The following is a 12,844-nucleotide window of genomic DNA, read 5'->3' on the forward strand; positions in this document are numbered from 1 at the left end:
GAGTCATATTCATGCCTGTCTGAGCCCGCAACTCATAAGCCACGGAGGGATGTTGGTACAAAGCGCGGTAGAAGGCTCCTGTTGAACGCGCCGCGGCGGGTGTTACTTGCTACCGCTAGAGTTACTATATAGGCTTTTCCTGAGTTGCGCAAAGGTACCGCATAAGCAACCAAGTTAGGCAGCGAAGCCGTACACCTTCTTTGCAGGAGCCAATCAGCCGGACTGGAAGTCAGTCGAAAAGGAATTACTTTGGCTATCCTAATCGAAATACGTTCTCGGCACACAGCGCGCACACAGCGCGGCAAGCCGTATTTACGACGGATGATGCAATGCAGTCGGGTTCCCCATAGGATCGGCTTCACGGAGCTACACAGTTGCTTGGCGGCAAACTAAAAGGAACGTGGAACTCTGGTAAAGCCTATATAATACCTCTAGCTGCCGCTTGTTTAAGAAGTGCACCGATTTTACAGCGATGTAAATTCCCAAAAGATAAATGTTTAGGAACAAAAGGGTAAAAAATTCGTACAATGAAAAGGCGCTGTAGCGTCTACATACTGCGCTTAAGCGTCGCTCTAGCCTTTGCAATTACCGCTTACATTTCAGCGTACGCAGAGAAACAAATAATATGTCGACGACATTTGTAAGTGAGAACTGCCAAGTGAGGCTGGCATGAGCTACTAACAGATGGTATCGTTAAGTTCTGATTGCCCTTGGTAATTTGTTCTGCAGGCAGACATTTATATTACTTCTAATAAATGCATCGTGTGTACAACAAATAGTGTATTTGCATTAAAGTGACGTTGCAATGTTTAAAGGTTCTCAAACACTTAAAAAAATAGAGAAACAGCGACTGGGTGTCAAGTTTCCACGAACTTGCATGGTGAGTAGCAGCCTTTCAGTATTTTATATAAACGGCGCCAATATATGCCCTGTTTACACTTAGAGAACAACTCACAATATCAAGCTGCGAGCCCCTCAAGATAGAATGTACGCCCTGTGTGTTTTAGCCGGCGCTTTGGTACTTGGCATGATATCACGTGAAGGGTAAGTGTTGACATTGCAGCGTTATAAGCTCTAGGCATGCGCAAACACATATTACGGATAAGCGACACCTTAAGAGCAAAGAGCATTCGTATTTTCGCGCACAATTGAAGACAAAAGTGGCAACGCGCCATTCTCGCTTTTGTGGAGAGGTCCCGAACAACTTTGAGGGGTATTCTCTGCTGATGTGTCCTGTCTCTAACGTAACATTGCGTCTAGGCGTTTGCTGAACTCTGAAATAATAAAACTTTCCCATTCAGATAGAACTGTACTGAGGAGGATTCAGGGCACGCGTTTTGCCTATTTAGGAACCTCGCATTTCAAGTTTTTACGGAAGTCGAAGTATATATATTAAACGCTGTACCGTTCGCCCCATATTGTGCGACATTGCAAAGGAATTGTTTCAAAGCAGACAACTGGGCAAGTCAGTGTGTAATAAGCTTCAAATAACAACAGCGCTACACAAAAGAACACAAGGAGAGCACAGAGCGCTTAATCGCAACTGAAACGATTTATTTGGAAGCTTCAATATATTGTAAAGTAACGCGAAGGTCGGTCTTGGCGCGTCAGGTTTTATTGCAGACCCGAAGCCCTGGTCGCACAATGTAGCGAACCACACTCCACGATGACTATGGGTATCTACAAGAGAGAGAAGGATGAAGATGAAGCAGCACGTTCACCCGTGTGAAAGACGAAGCGCTACACAGTGTTCACACTATTTCGCCCACGCAATTGAAGCGGCCAGCCTGGCAGCAATTAGTCCGCATCATTGCACCGAATGAAAGGCTTCATGCGTGAAACGTGGACAACTTCAGTGCCACGGTATAATGACTGTCCGGAGGAGGATAAACAGGGGAGACGCGATAGGTGACTGGGAAGGTTTTTGCAATAATTGAGTAAGGACCACTGTAACGACGCTGGAACTTGTCACAAAGGCCAGGAGTACGTAATGGTGTCCAAAGTAACACCTCGTCGCCGGGACGAAACGAAACTTGGCGGTGGGTTGCATCATAGCGGCACTTGTGTTCTTGCTGGCTAGCTTCCGTGTCGATGCGAGCAAGCCGGCGAGAACTTGCTACTCGGGAAATGAACTGGTCTGGAAGAGAGGATGAGGAACTCACATGTGTAGAAAGGAAAGAGGCATCAAGAAGGGTAGCGGCAGAACGGCCGTGAACGAGGAAATACAGGGTGTAACCTGTGGTCCGCTTTACAGGCGTATTGTAGGCGAACGTAACAAAAGGAAGTATTAGGTCACAGTTTCGGTGGTCCTGGTCGCCGTACGCAAACAATATGTCAGAAAGCGTGTGGTGGAACCGCTCAGTCAACCCATTGGTCTGCAGGTGATATCTGGAGGTCAGTTTGTGATGTGTGGTTGAGGTGTCAAGAACTTCGGCTACAATCGCCGACAGAAATGTCCGACCACGGTCACTGAGAAGCACTTGAGGGGCCCCATGGCGCATTACGAGGGATTCGAAAAAGAATGTCGGGACATCAGGTGCTGAGCCATTAGGCATGGCAGCGGTCTCATCGTAGCATGTTAGGTGGTCGACAGCGGTAATGATCTAGCGATTACGTCGTGTGGACAATGGAAGTGGCATGTATAAGTCTATGCCAACAACGGCGCAAGGAGTAGCAGGGCAAGGTAGCGGCTGTAGCAGGCCAGCAGAAGGAGAAGTAGGCCGTTTGCGGCGCTGGCATGGCAGACAAGAGGCGACGCATTTTGCCACGCTTGAGGTGAGGCCTGGTAAAAAAAAAGCGGGTTTTTACGCGGTGGTAAGGTTTATGAAAGCCTAAGTTACTGGCTGTAGCATCATCGTGGAGAGCCACCAGTATATGGGTGCGAAACGCTGTCGGGACAACGGGGACTCAGCGGGTGCCTTCAGAGTGACAAATATACCAGGAGAGCACGCCATTGTCAAGTCTGAACTTTTGGAGTTGCCTGCGCATCCTAGCGGTAGGAGGGTGAGAAGCACAGATAAAAAGGTCAGGATCTGTTCGCTGGTGTGAAATAATGACGTGGCGATCTGGAGCAGCGGCAGGAGGAGCACTGGTGACGTGCAGAGCTGTGGACGACATTGGGACGTCGAGGGTGTACGTATGAAGGCGCGAAGAAGCACTAGGTGGTTATTCTGGAAGTGGGCAACGGAAAAGAGCATCGGCACCTCGATGTTTTCGACCCGATTTATATGTGCCGTCGATGGTGTATTCAGGTGTACCCAATGGCCCGGGCGTCCAGGCAAATGTTTGAGGGCTGATAACCAACACAGAGCGTGGTGATCGGTAACGATTATGAAATGGAGACCGTAGAGGTAGGGACGGAATTTCTGAACTGCCGAAACGACGGCGAGGCACTCTTGCTCAGTGTTGGTGTAGTTGCGTTCCGCCGGTGTTAGAGTTAGACTGGCAAACGCAATTTACCTTTTCTCGAGAAGCGGTATCACGTTGCAGAAGTACTGCGCCGACACCGAGGCTACTGGCACCAGTGTGGAGAATGGAGGCATCAGTATCGTCGAAGTAACCGAGAACAGGGTTCGAAATGAGGGCATTCTTCAGGGTTTGAAAAGTTTTTCGCATTCTTCGGACCAATTGTAAGTAGGACGATCAGTAAGAAGGTGGTGTAGTGGTGCAGCAATGGTAGCGAAATTGCGAATAAAACGGCGAAAGTACGAAGATACGCCAAGTAAACTGCGTAATCCTTAGTCCAGCAGACGTGCAAAGTTTAAAACTGCATCAAGCTTGTCAGGGTCGGGTCGAATGCCATCGCGGCTGACGAGGTGGCCCATGATCTTGATTTCTTTCTTGGCGAAATTACACTTCTTTGTGTTCAGCTGGAGACCGGCGGATGCCAGGCACGTTAATACTTGATCAAGGCGGCATAAATGATCAGAAAAAGTCGCAGAAAAGATATCTATGTCATCCAAGTAGCACAAGAATGTTTTCCACTTAAATCCTCTGAGAACAGTGTCAATCATGCGCTCAAATGTAGCGGAGGCATTGCAAAGTCTAAACGGCATGACATTGAATTCGTAAAGCCCATCGGGAGTAGCAAATGTGGTTTTTTCTTTGTCGGCTTCGTGCATCGGAATCTGCCAGTAACCGGAACGCAAATCCAAACTGGAGAAATATTTGGCGCCCTGAAGACAGTCGAGGGCATAGAGAAAAGATTCTTTGAGCGACTTTAAGTGCGGAGTAATCAACACAAAAACGTACGGACCCATCCTTGTTTTTTGACCAAAACGACTGGAGATGGCCAGGGGCTAGCTGACGGCCGAATAATGTCTCGTTGGAGCATACTATTCACATGTTCTATGATTTTACGCTCTGATAAGGAAACACGATAAGGGTGGCGGCTAACAATAGAGGTTATTTCGGTAATGATGCAGGGCTGTGCAGCAGAACTTCGACCCAAGGTCGGAGAAGTAACGTCAAAGAGGCTTGGTGTTTTCGAAGTAATTCCTGCAAAGCTTGGCGGTGAGCCGCAGGAAGGTCGGGATTGATGGTGCCAAAGCGAACACAGAGAGGTGCATCGAAAGAAGCTGCTGGTGAGGGAAAGGGGGCGGTAAGGGCGGTGAGGGACACCGTGTGAATGTTCAGGGCACCAGGAAAACATGTCCCTTTAGTCAGTACAATGGGCTCTGGGGAAGTTTTCAAAGCAGCGACAAACGCTGTGCCGTGCTCAAACCGAACAACACTTGGCGGTAACGCAATTCCACGGGTTAGAGGGCGATCAGAAAGTACGATTAGCACATCCCCGTTATCAATTTCAGTCGAAGTAAGCGTGACAAGTTGTTCGCGTCCAGGGGGCAACACTGAGTCAGTAGCGGCAAGCAGGCGATGACGGGGCTCGGGAAGTTCAGAAGACGGATCGCTCTCGTTCATGTAAATGACCCTGTCACGACACAAAATGGTGGCTGATGCGGCAGACAGAAAATTCCACATAAAATAATTGGGAGAGGGCACGGTGACATCACGGCAAATTGTACATGGTGGCGGACACCGTCTACAAAAACTCGCACAGTACACTTAGCAGAAGGCCGAATTATTGCACCATTAGCTCCACGGAGTTCAGGTCCATCATAAGGGGTTTTCACTTTTCGCAAGCGGGAGCACAAGTCAATGCATATCACAGAAACAGCGGCGTCTGTGTCAACCAAAGCCTCAACAGGTAAACCTTCAACTCAAACTAAAATCATATTGGAGGGACGTTCCGGTGGATTTTTGGGATGGCCGAAGAGGGCAGTTTTCCGTCCAAAAACTGCAGTGGTCAGTTTTCTGATAGGAGGGGGGTCGTCAGAGAAGCTTGGCGGAGCGGCGAAGTCGAGCGGCAAAGATGCGAAGGAGAACGGCATCTTGAAGGCCTGGAACAACTAGACGGAGTGGCACTTTCTGGCGGGGGTAATGAACGTGGTGGATAATCAGGGAATGAACGGTGGTTAGAGCCGGAGAAGCGAGGAGGGTAGTCTGCTTCAGATAAGTTGTAGCCGCGGCGTTCTGCGAGTGGTACTGGGATCGATACCCCGCACCTCCACCACGTGTAAGGTAAGTAACGCAAAGGTAGGGCTTGGCGGATCAGGTTTTATTGAAGTCCGAAGCCCTGGTCGCACAATGTAGCAAACCACACTCCGCGATCACGATGGGTATCTACAAGAGAGAGCAGGATGAAGATGAAGCAGCACGTCCACCCGTGTAGATGATGAAGCGCCACATAGTGCTCACAATATGCACACATCGCCCACAATCCCCAGAAATCATCTGTAATCCAATGTATAGGAAAAGGCTTCCGCGCATTCGTCATCTGTATATTTAAAAGGTCTTTCTTCCGTCCGGATAAGGAGAAAGATTTCGAAAGGAAATGTTATAGGAAGGAATACTTATAGTATTTGTTCACGCGTAAACATGTCTATTTGTCTTCAAATTGCTGCAAGTAATTTTAAATGTTTTGTTTGGAATATATAAGTATTTAAGTTAAACTTTTCTTGCGTAGATAGTATACGGTATGTGATTCTAACTGTATACCATTGCATGCAGAATGTATGTTTATATTCTAACAGTGCTTGTAGTGAAAATTACTGATACACGTTTGTATTTTGCGATGGCAGATCTGTCTGGGGGCTGCAATATCTGTCAGGCTTTCACACAGTTTATATTCTGCTTCCTCACGCTTCAATACATTTTGCCCCTTCCTAGACGAGTATAATGACCGGTGCACCGTAGTAGGCTTAGTCAGTTTCAATAAAGTCTCCTCTGAGCCGCTTTCTGATGACATTTATTGTTTGGTTAAGAATCGGGTACACAAAAACTGTACTTGGATAATTTAGAAACAAAAACACACTTTCTGCTAGTAACGTGGCAAGCAGTCGATACAACGAGTATTGGAAAGCGCAGTTGACAAAGGTGCATAAAAAAGGATCATTTGCATCTCACAAAAATAAGAAAGGTTAGCTACTAAGGGCAAAATTACACGAAACAAGCCTATTCACCATCGCCTACGCGGCGCAAAAGTTCCATTTCACTTGTGTCCGCATAGCTACAAGTCCAGACAAACACTTCAAACACACAGAACACTTCGAAGGTTTCGTAAATTTATTCTCGGACAGTGCGAAGCATTCATCATAAACATTGTTTTTGGCGGAAAAACACGATTTGCATGTGGTTGCGCAAGCAACGCTGACATTAGTGTTCGGCCCCCATTTTTCACCCTTGCTCTTCAATAGCTCTGTCTGTTGTCCCCAATATGGAATGTTGTCATGAAGTTCTCACCTTGAATGCCTATCAAATACTCAAAGCTTTACCAAAAAGTTCTCATTTTGAATGCCTATCAAGAACTCGAAGCTCTACCAAAACCCTAAACATTTATGGTAGTTCAAGCGCTCCCACTCAGCCTGAAAGTATCTTTAACCGTCTTTACCGTTTAACAATTTCCTTGTCTACGCATATTATGGCTATCTGGTCAAGGCATGCTAAAATTTTTACTTCGCATGACTGCATTACAGGGAAATATATTACTTGGGAGGGGACGCAAATGCCTCCAAAATATTTAATGTATATCCTCAAGAGCAATATAAGCGACAGTGAACATTTTGCCGAATAAGCGTTGAACCGGGGTCCGCGCTAACATATTTTGTCCATGAGTAGTTTCGTAGCGCACATTCTGTACAGCATCAGTATGCCCTCCACTGGGACCCATTGAAAGGAAATTAAGGACTCCATTACCGCAAATACCAGTTCTTCTAAGAACCACTCAGGTGCTTTGTGCAGGACAATCTTGAGAATGGGAATGACATGATTTATAGCCACAGCACTGAAGTATAGCCTGGCTAATTGAAAGTTATTGACCATTGATCGACCATTTATGATGTATGTCTGAATCGAACCGACTATCTTTAGAGTTTGAGCCCCCAGCATGTGGTTTATTAATATCCTATAATCTCCACTTCGCAAACGAGTTCGACAATAAACTGAGACCTCCCTAGTGAAAAATCGCGTATCGCAACAAATGGGTTTGAACCGGTCCGGTATTATCCCGTATAAATTTCATACCGGTGTGACCAGTCCTGTATGAGGAGAGGTCATGTCCGGTATGAATCTCAATCCGGACGGTCCGGTTTGGTAAGAGTTAATACAGGTCAGACCATTTCCTGTATGCAACTCATACATGACATCCCACTCCGGTATGGATATAAGACAGGGCGGACCAACCTGTATTGAGCTCATATACAGAACAGGTCAAGTCCGGTTTCTGCTCCCATCATCAATGAAACTGATACGGGACAGTATTTCCGCTTTTCAACACAATTCGGGCGGATCGTGAAGCTCAACCAGGATGACCACGTCGAAAAATGCCTTCGGGCTAATAAGCATGAAACCTGCATATTATACATTACACTTTTTTGTATATGGAGAGTACGCGTTGTTTCGCAAATACCTAGAAGATATGAAGCCATGGATGTGTGCGCTAGCAAGTACATAAACGCATCGCGTTTTGCGTCACCTGGAGAGGTTAGGACGACAACGTTGGAGACAGTTCTGTTCATCACTGGATCCCCGTAAGCCCCTATTGCGTATCTGGCATGTTGCGAGAAGCTTGCGCACTCCTCCACGAGAAAGGCACCCTTTTCGTGCCTTGGGCCTTTATCAACGCCACAACGAAGTTGATGTAGCTGAAGATTTTTGTAAAATATTTGTGGGCACAAAGCAGGCACAGTTGCCAATTTCAGATTTTTGCGCCACCTTCGCCGAATGATCAATACGACGTGTCCTTTACAATAGCTGAATTAGACGCCGCTCTTGATTCTTGTCGGCATTCACCTGCACCAGGTCCTGACGGGATTACTTATTCAACCTTATCAAACCTAGGCAAGGATGGTAGAACTGCACTACTTAATTATTTCAATGATATATGGGCTTTTAGTACTGTTCCTGAACACTGGTAGATTAGCCGTCTGGTTGCTCTTTTCAAGCCTGCAAAGCCTCTTTTCGAACTTACCTCATATAGGCCAGTTGCCCTAGCCAGCTGTATTGGAAACCTTACGGAGCGAATAGTGCTGGCAAGACTTGAGTGGTACCTAGAGAGTAACCGTCTTTATCCGAATATGATGACTGGATTTCGCCGCCGACGCGCTTCCATTGACAGCGGCATCGACTTTGTGACGACAGTAGAACACGAAAAGCGTCACCGTCGACTAGTAGTTGCTGTCTTTTTAGATATAAAAGGAGATTACGACAATGTCCTCCATGATGCTATTCTTAATGGACTTGACGACGTGGGAGTTAACAGCCGGCTGTACTTGTGGATTGCAAGCTATCTCAATGGCCGCTCTGTTTACATGACAGCGCGTAAAGGAGATACTACCCGCTTTCAGGTCGGTCGTGGAGTTCCTCAGGAAGGAGTCCTCAGCCCAACTTTAACGTTGCGCTAATTGGCCTGCTGAGCGAACTGCCAACATCCACATAAGTGTATATGCTTACATCTGCATCTGTGACTCTGGTTCGACGCGCCCACGACTACGTGCGAGATTGTAACGAGCTGTGTCATCGACATCAATGTACTTAAGGCGTCAGGGTTTATATTTAGCGGCAGAAAAGTTTGCAGTGATCGCGTTTACGGGAAAATGTGTCAGCCGCTACCCGATTACCCTTCATGGAGTCGTAATACCATACGTCTCCAGGCACAGATTTTCGGGAGTAATTATTGACCACTAAATATCTTGGTCGGAACATATTACTATGCTGAAGAATGGGCTAATTTTTGCCGTGTACTTCAATACATAGCTGGCATCAAATGGGGTCCAACTGAGCGCTCCTTAATACGGCTTTACGAGACTGTTTGTTGGCTACATCCGGTACAGTCTCATAGTACTCTCTAGCATGAGCATTTCATGCTTGCTGACTTTAGAGAGCGTGTAATCGCAGGCACAGAAAATATGCCTTGGCTTGCATAGACGCACCTTTAACAAAGACACAATTGAAGAGGCACATGCTAGCCCAATATTCATATACTTGTCACACGAACCACTTCGTGTATATTTACGAGCACTTACAAGACACCGTTTTCACCCAGTCAGCAAAATTCTGGATGAGAGGCCGGACGGCTGTTTTACAAATGCACTCCGCTGCCATCAGTCGCAAGTACCGACAGGATATGCCCTCCCATATTGTTCCTCTCAACCATCATGGACGATGGATAAACCTTTGGTGCACCTTCGTGTGCCCGGAATAATAAAGAAATCAATAGTATTAGTGGACTCAAATAACTTGCTCTAGTGCACATCTGGTCAGAATATCCTAATTATATTCACGTATACACCGATGGATCTGTGTCAGCATAGGCATCCACTGCAGCTGTGGTCATACCAGCTCAGAAAACGACCCTGCATTTCCTTTTAGGACATACCTCTACATCAACCAGTGCTGAACTTGTAGCCATTCGGGAATATATTTGCTACATATGTGGGGAACCCCCTCAAAAATGGTGTATATTCACGTACTCAGAGACTGAATTACAAATTTTAGAAAACTTCTTACGCCACACTGCCTATCAGTCCCTAGCTGGCACTAAACATTACGGTGCTCCGCACATCTGCCCAGCTGCAAGGCCACATGATAATGTTTCAATGGATCCCTGCCCACTGTGCGATACATGGGATTGAACAGGCAGATGTTGAAGCGAAAAGCGCACTCATCAATGGCCTGCAAACAGCTGTGCCTTTTTCAAGAGCGGATACGATGTGCCTTCTAACGAGTTGTATGAATAATGCTACAGCAGCTTACTGGGCCCAGCCACACGCCCGACACATTCGTCTAAGAAGGCTCGATCGAACATTGAAATATTATGTTCCGCGTGATATTCCATGTCATCAGGCATGCTTTATACATAGACATCGTTTAAACGTGGCCTTCACGCGCAAGTACTTACTTTTAATTGGACAGATGGACTCACCGGAATGTTCAACTTGTGGCATCCCAGAGACTGTGGACCCTGTATTATTGGTGTGCCCAGCGTATGCGTGCGAAAGAATTGTGATAGCCGCTTCCTTGAAGCGTTTGGACAAGACGCCTCTTTCGGAGGAACCGCGGCTGGGCGCTTGGCAGGACAAGGGGAATGGTGTCCAGGCAGCGCGTGCTCTTTGCCGTTTTTGTGCGCCAGCGGACTTGTTTCGCGCTTGTAAAGAAAGTTACTGTGTCTGTATGTGTGTTTCATATGCCTTCTCCCACATCGTCACCCATCATTACCTTCCTTCTTCTTTCCTTCCCCTTCCCCAGTGCAAAGTAGCAGGCCAGAATTAAATTATTCCGGCCAACGTCCTTTCAATAAATCCATCTATAGGCGTTCATGAATAACAGAATGGCAGGGCAGGTGTCTTTTGAGACACAGTTGGAAATTCTCGTTGGATGCAGCATGTTCGTATCGTCAGGGAAATGTCAAAATGGTGTTAACCAATTTGAGACATTTAATTTTCTCTTCATCATACGGTCATATTCACATATGTGCTTTTAAATGCCCAACGATTATGAGGCAGGTTGTTCTCGCCACCCATGCGATCTTTTGAAAGGTCTCCTCAAATGTCACCGTTCGGTGCTGCGATCGGCTATAAATGATTACCACATATGTCCAGCTCGGGTGCTCGGTAATAGCTTACTAATGTTATATTATACCGCAGTTGCGGGCTCAAAATCGATGTAAGTTTTGTATAGTCTTTGGGAATCAAAATACACGTAGAAGGGTAAGTGGTGGACAATAACGACTCAGTGGACAATATCGACCACTATAACCCAGTCATATTTATTGTTTAATGTCCCCAAAACTTGCGAGGCAACGTCGACCAGTGTATGCCAAAAGGTATTCAATGTGGATAAGCCAGCTATACTAACAGGATCATATCAACCAATGCATACAATGATGCGTGCAAGGTTGACAAGCCATCGCAGCTGCCCATAAAATATCGACCACTATAACCCATGATGGATACAATATTGGGAAACCATGTCAACTAGTAGCAAAATATTCACCATCTTAGGACAATAACTATTTCGAGTTGACAGGTCATAAATGATGGCAAGAGAATATTGATAAACCTATGTAAAGATAGGTTTATCTTTACATAGGTGCAGCGGTGGCATAGCAGTAGAACATCCGTCTCGCATGCAAGAGGACCGGGGCTCAAATCACCGTGCCGCGCAATTCTCCACCGGATTTAAAAAAAAAAATCCGCGTGTCGATGGAATTGCATGAACAGATTTGAGGTGCGACCTGATGCCGGGGAACACCTCCGGCAACGCACACTCTCACCAGAACAGGAGTTGCCACACTGGTGCAGCAATTGCCCGCAGCCTCTCATGATTAGTTCCATAATAACCCAGCCCTCAGTCACCAGCGGCTGCGGAACAACTGACCACGGCGGCTGTCAGACCTGTGACGCAGCAGGGGGTGCTAAGAACTTCTGGCTCCGCTGGACAGGCCGCCATTGGAAATTGACCCTGACAACGTTTAACGTTAGAACCCGAGCTAGTGACGCTAGCTTAGTAGTGCTGTTAGAGGAACTAGAAGGTATGAAATGGGATGTCATAGGGCTTAGTGAGGTTAGGAGGCCGAATGAGGCATATACTGTACTGAAGGATGGGCATGTACTGTGTTATCGAGGCTTACGAGAGAGGCGACAACTAGGAGTAGCTTTCCTTGTCAATAAGTAAATAGCGGGTAATATAGATGAAAATCTATAGTATTAATGAGAGGGTGGCAGTCATTGTAATTAGGCTTAATAAGCGGTATAAACTGAATGTTGTACAGGCTTATGCACCTACATGTAGTTATGGTGACCAGGCAGTTTAAAGCTTCTACGAAGATGTAGAATTGGCAATGCAAGAAGTAAAGACGCAGTATACTGTACTAATGGGCGACTTCAATGCCAAAGTAGGGAAAAAGCAGGCAGTAGACCAGGCAGTAGGTGACTATGGAATTGGTTCTAGGAATAGCAGGGGGGAGTTACTAGTTGAGTTTGCAGAGTGCAATAACTTAAGAATCATGAATGCCTTCTTCAGCAAACGGAAGAACCGGAAATGACATTGAAAAGTCCTAACGGAGAGACTAAAAATGAAATTTACTTCATAATGTGTTCAACCCCCGCCATTGTGCAAGATGTAGAGGTAATTGGGAAAGTGCGATGCAGTGACCATAGGGTGATGAGGTCCCGAATTAGCCTAAATCTGAAGAAGGAACGCAACAGATTAGTAAGAAAGAAACCCATCAACGAATTAGCGGTGAGGGGGAGGGCAGAATTCAGGACCTCGCTACAGAATAGATATT

General features: G+C 46.4%; 1 long non-coding RNA gene across 1 annotated transcript in view; it reads right to left on the reverse strand.

Moving 5' to 3' along the window:
- LOC146195112 (uncharacterized) overlaps window positions 1-10,753 on the reverse strand; it is a 102,520-nt gene extending 91,767 nt beyond the window's left edge. Inside the window, exon 1 of the long non-coding RNA XR_014705957.1 lies at window positions 10,481-10,753. This is a non-coding gene — a long non-coding RNA (uncharacterized LOC146195112). The remainder of the gene's footprint in view (window positions 1-10,480) is intronic.
- Window positions 10,754-12,844: the final 2,091 nt, after the last annotated feature.

This window comes from Amblyomma maculatum, chromosome 3 (genome assembly GCF_055883805.1).
Source record: "Amblyomma maculatum isolate TAMU_Amacu chromosome 3, ASM5588380v1, whole genome shotgun sequence".
Classification (NCBI taxonomy): domain Eukaryota; kingdom Metazoa; phylum Arthropoda; class Arachnida; order Ixodida; family Ixodidae; genus Amblyomma; species Amblyomma maculatum.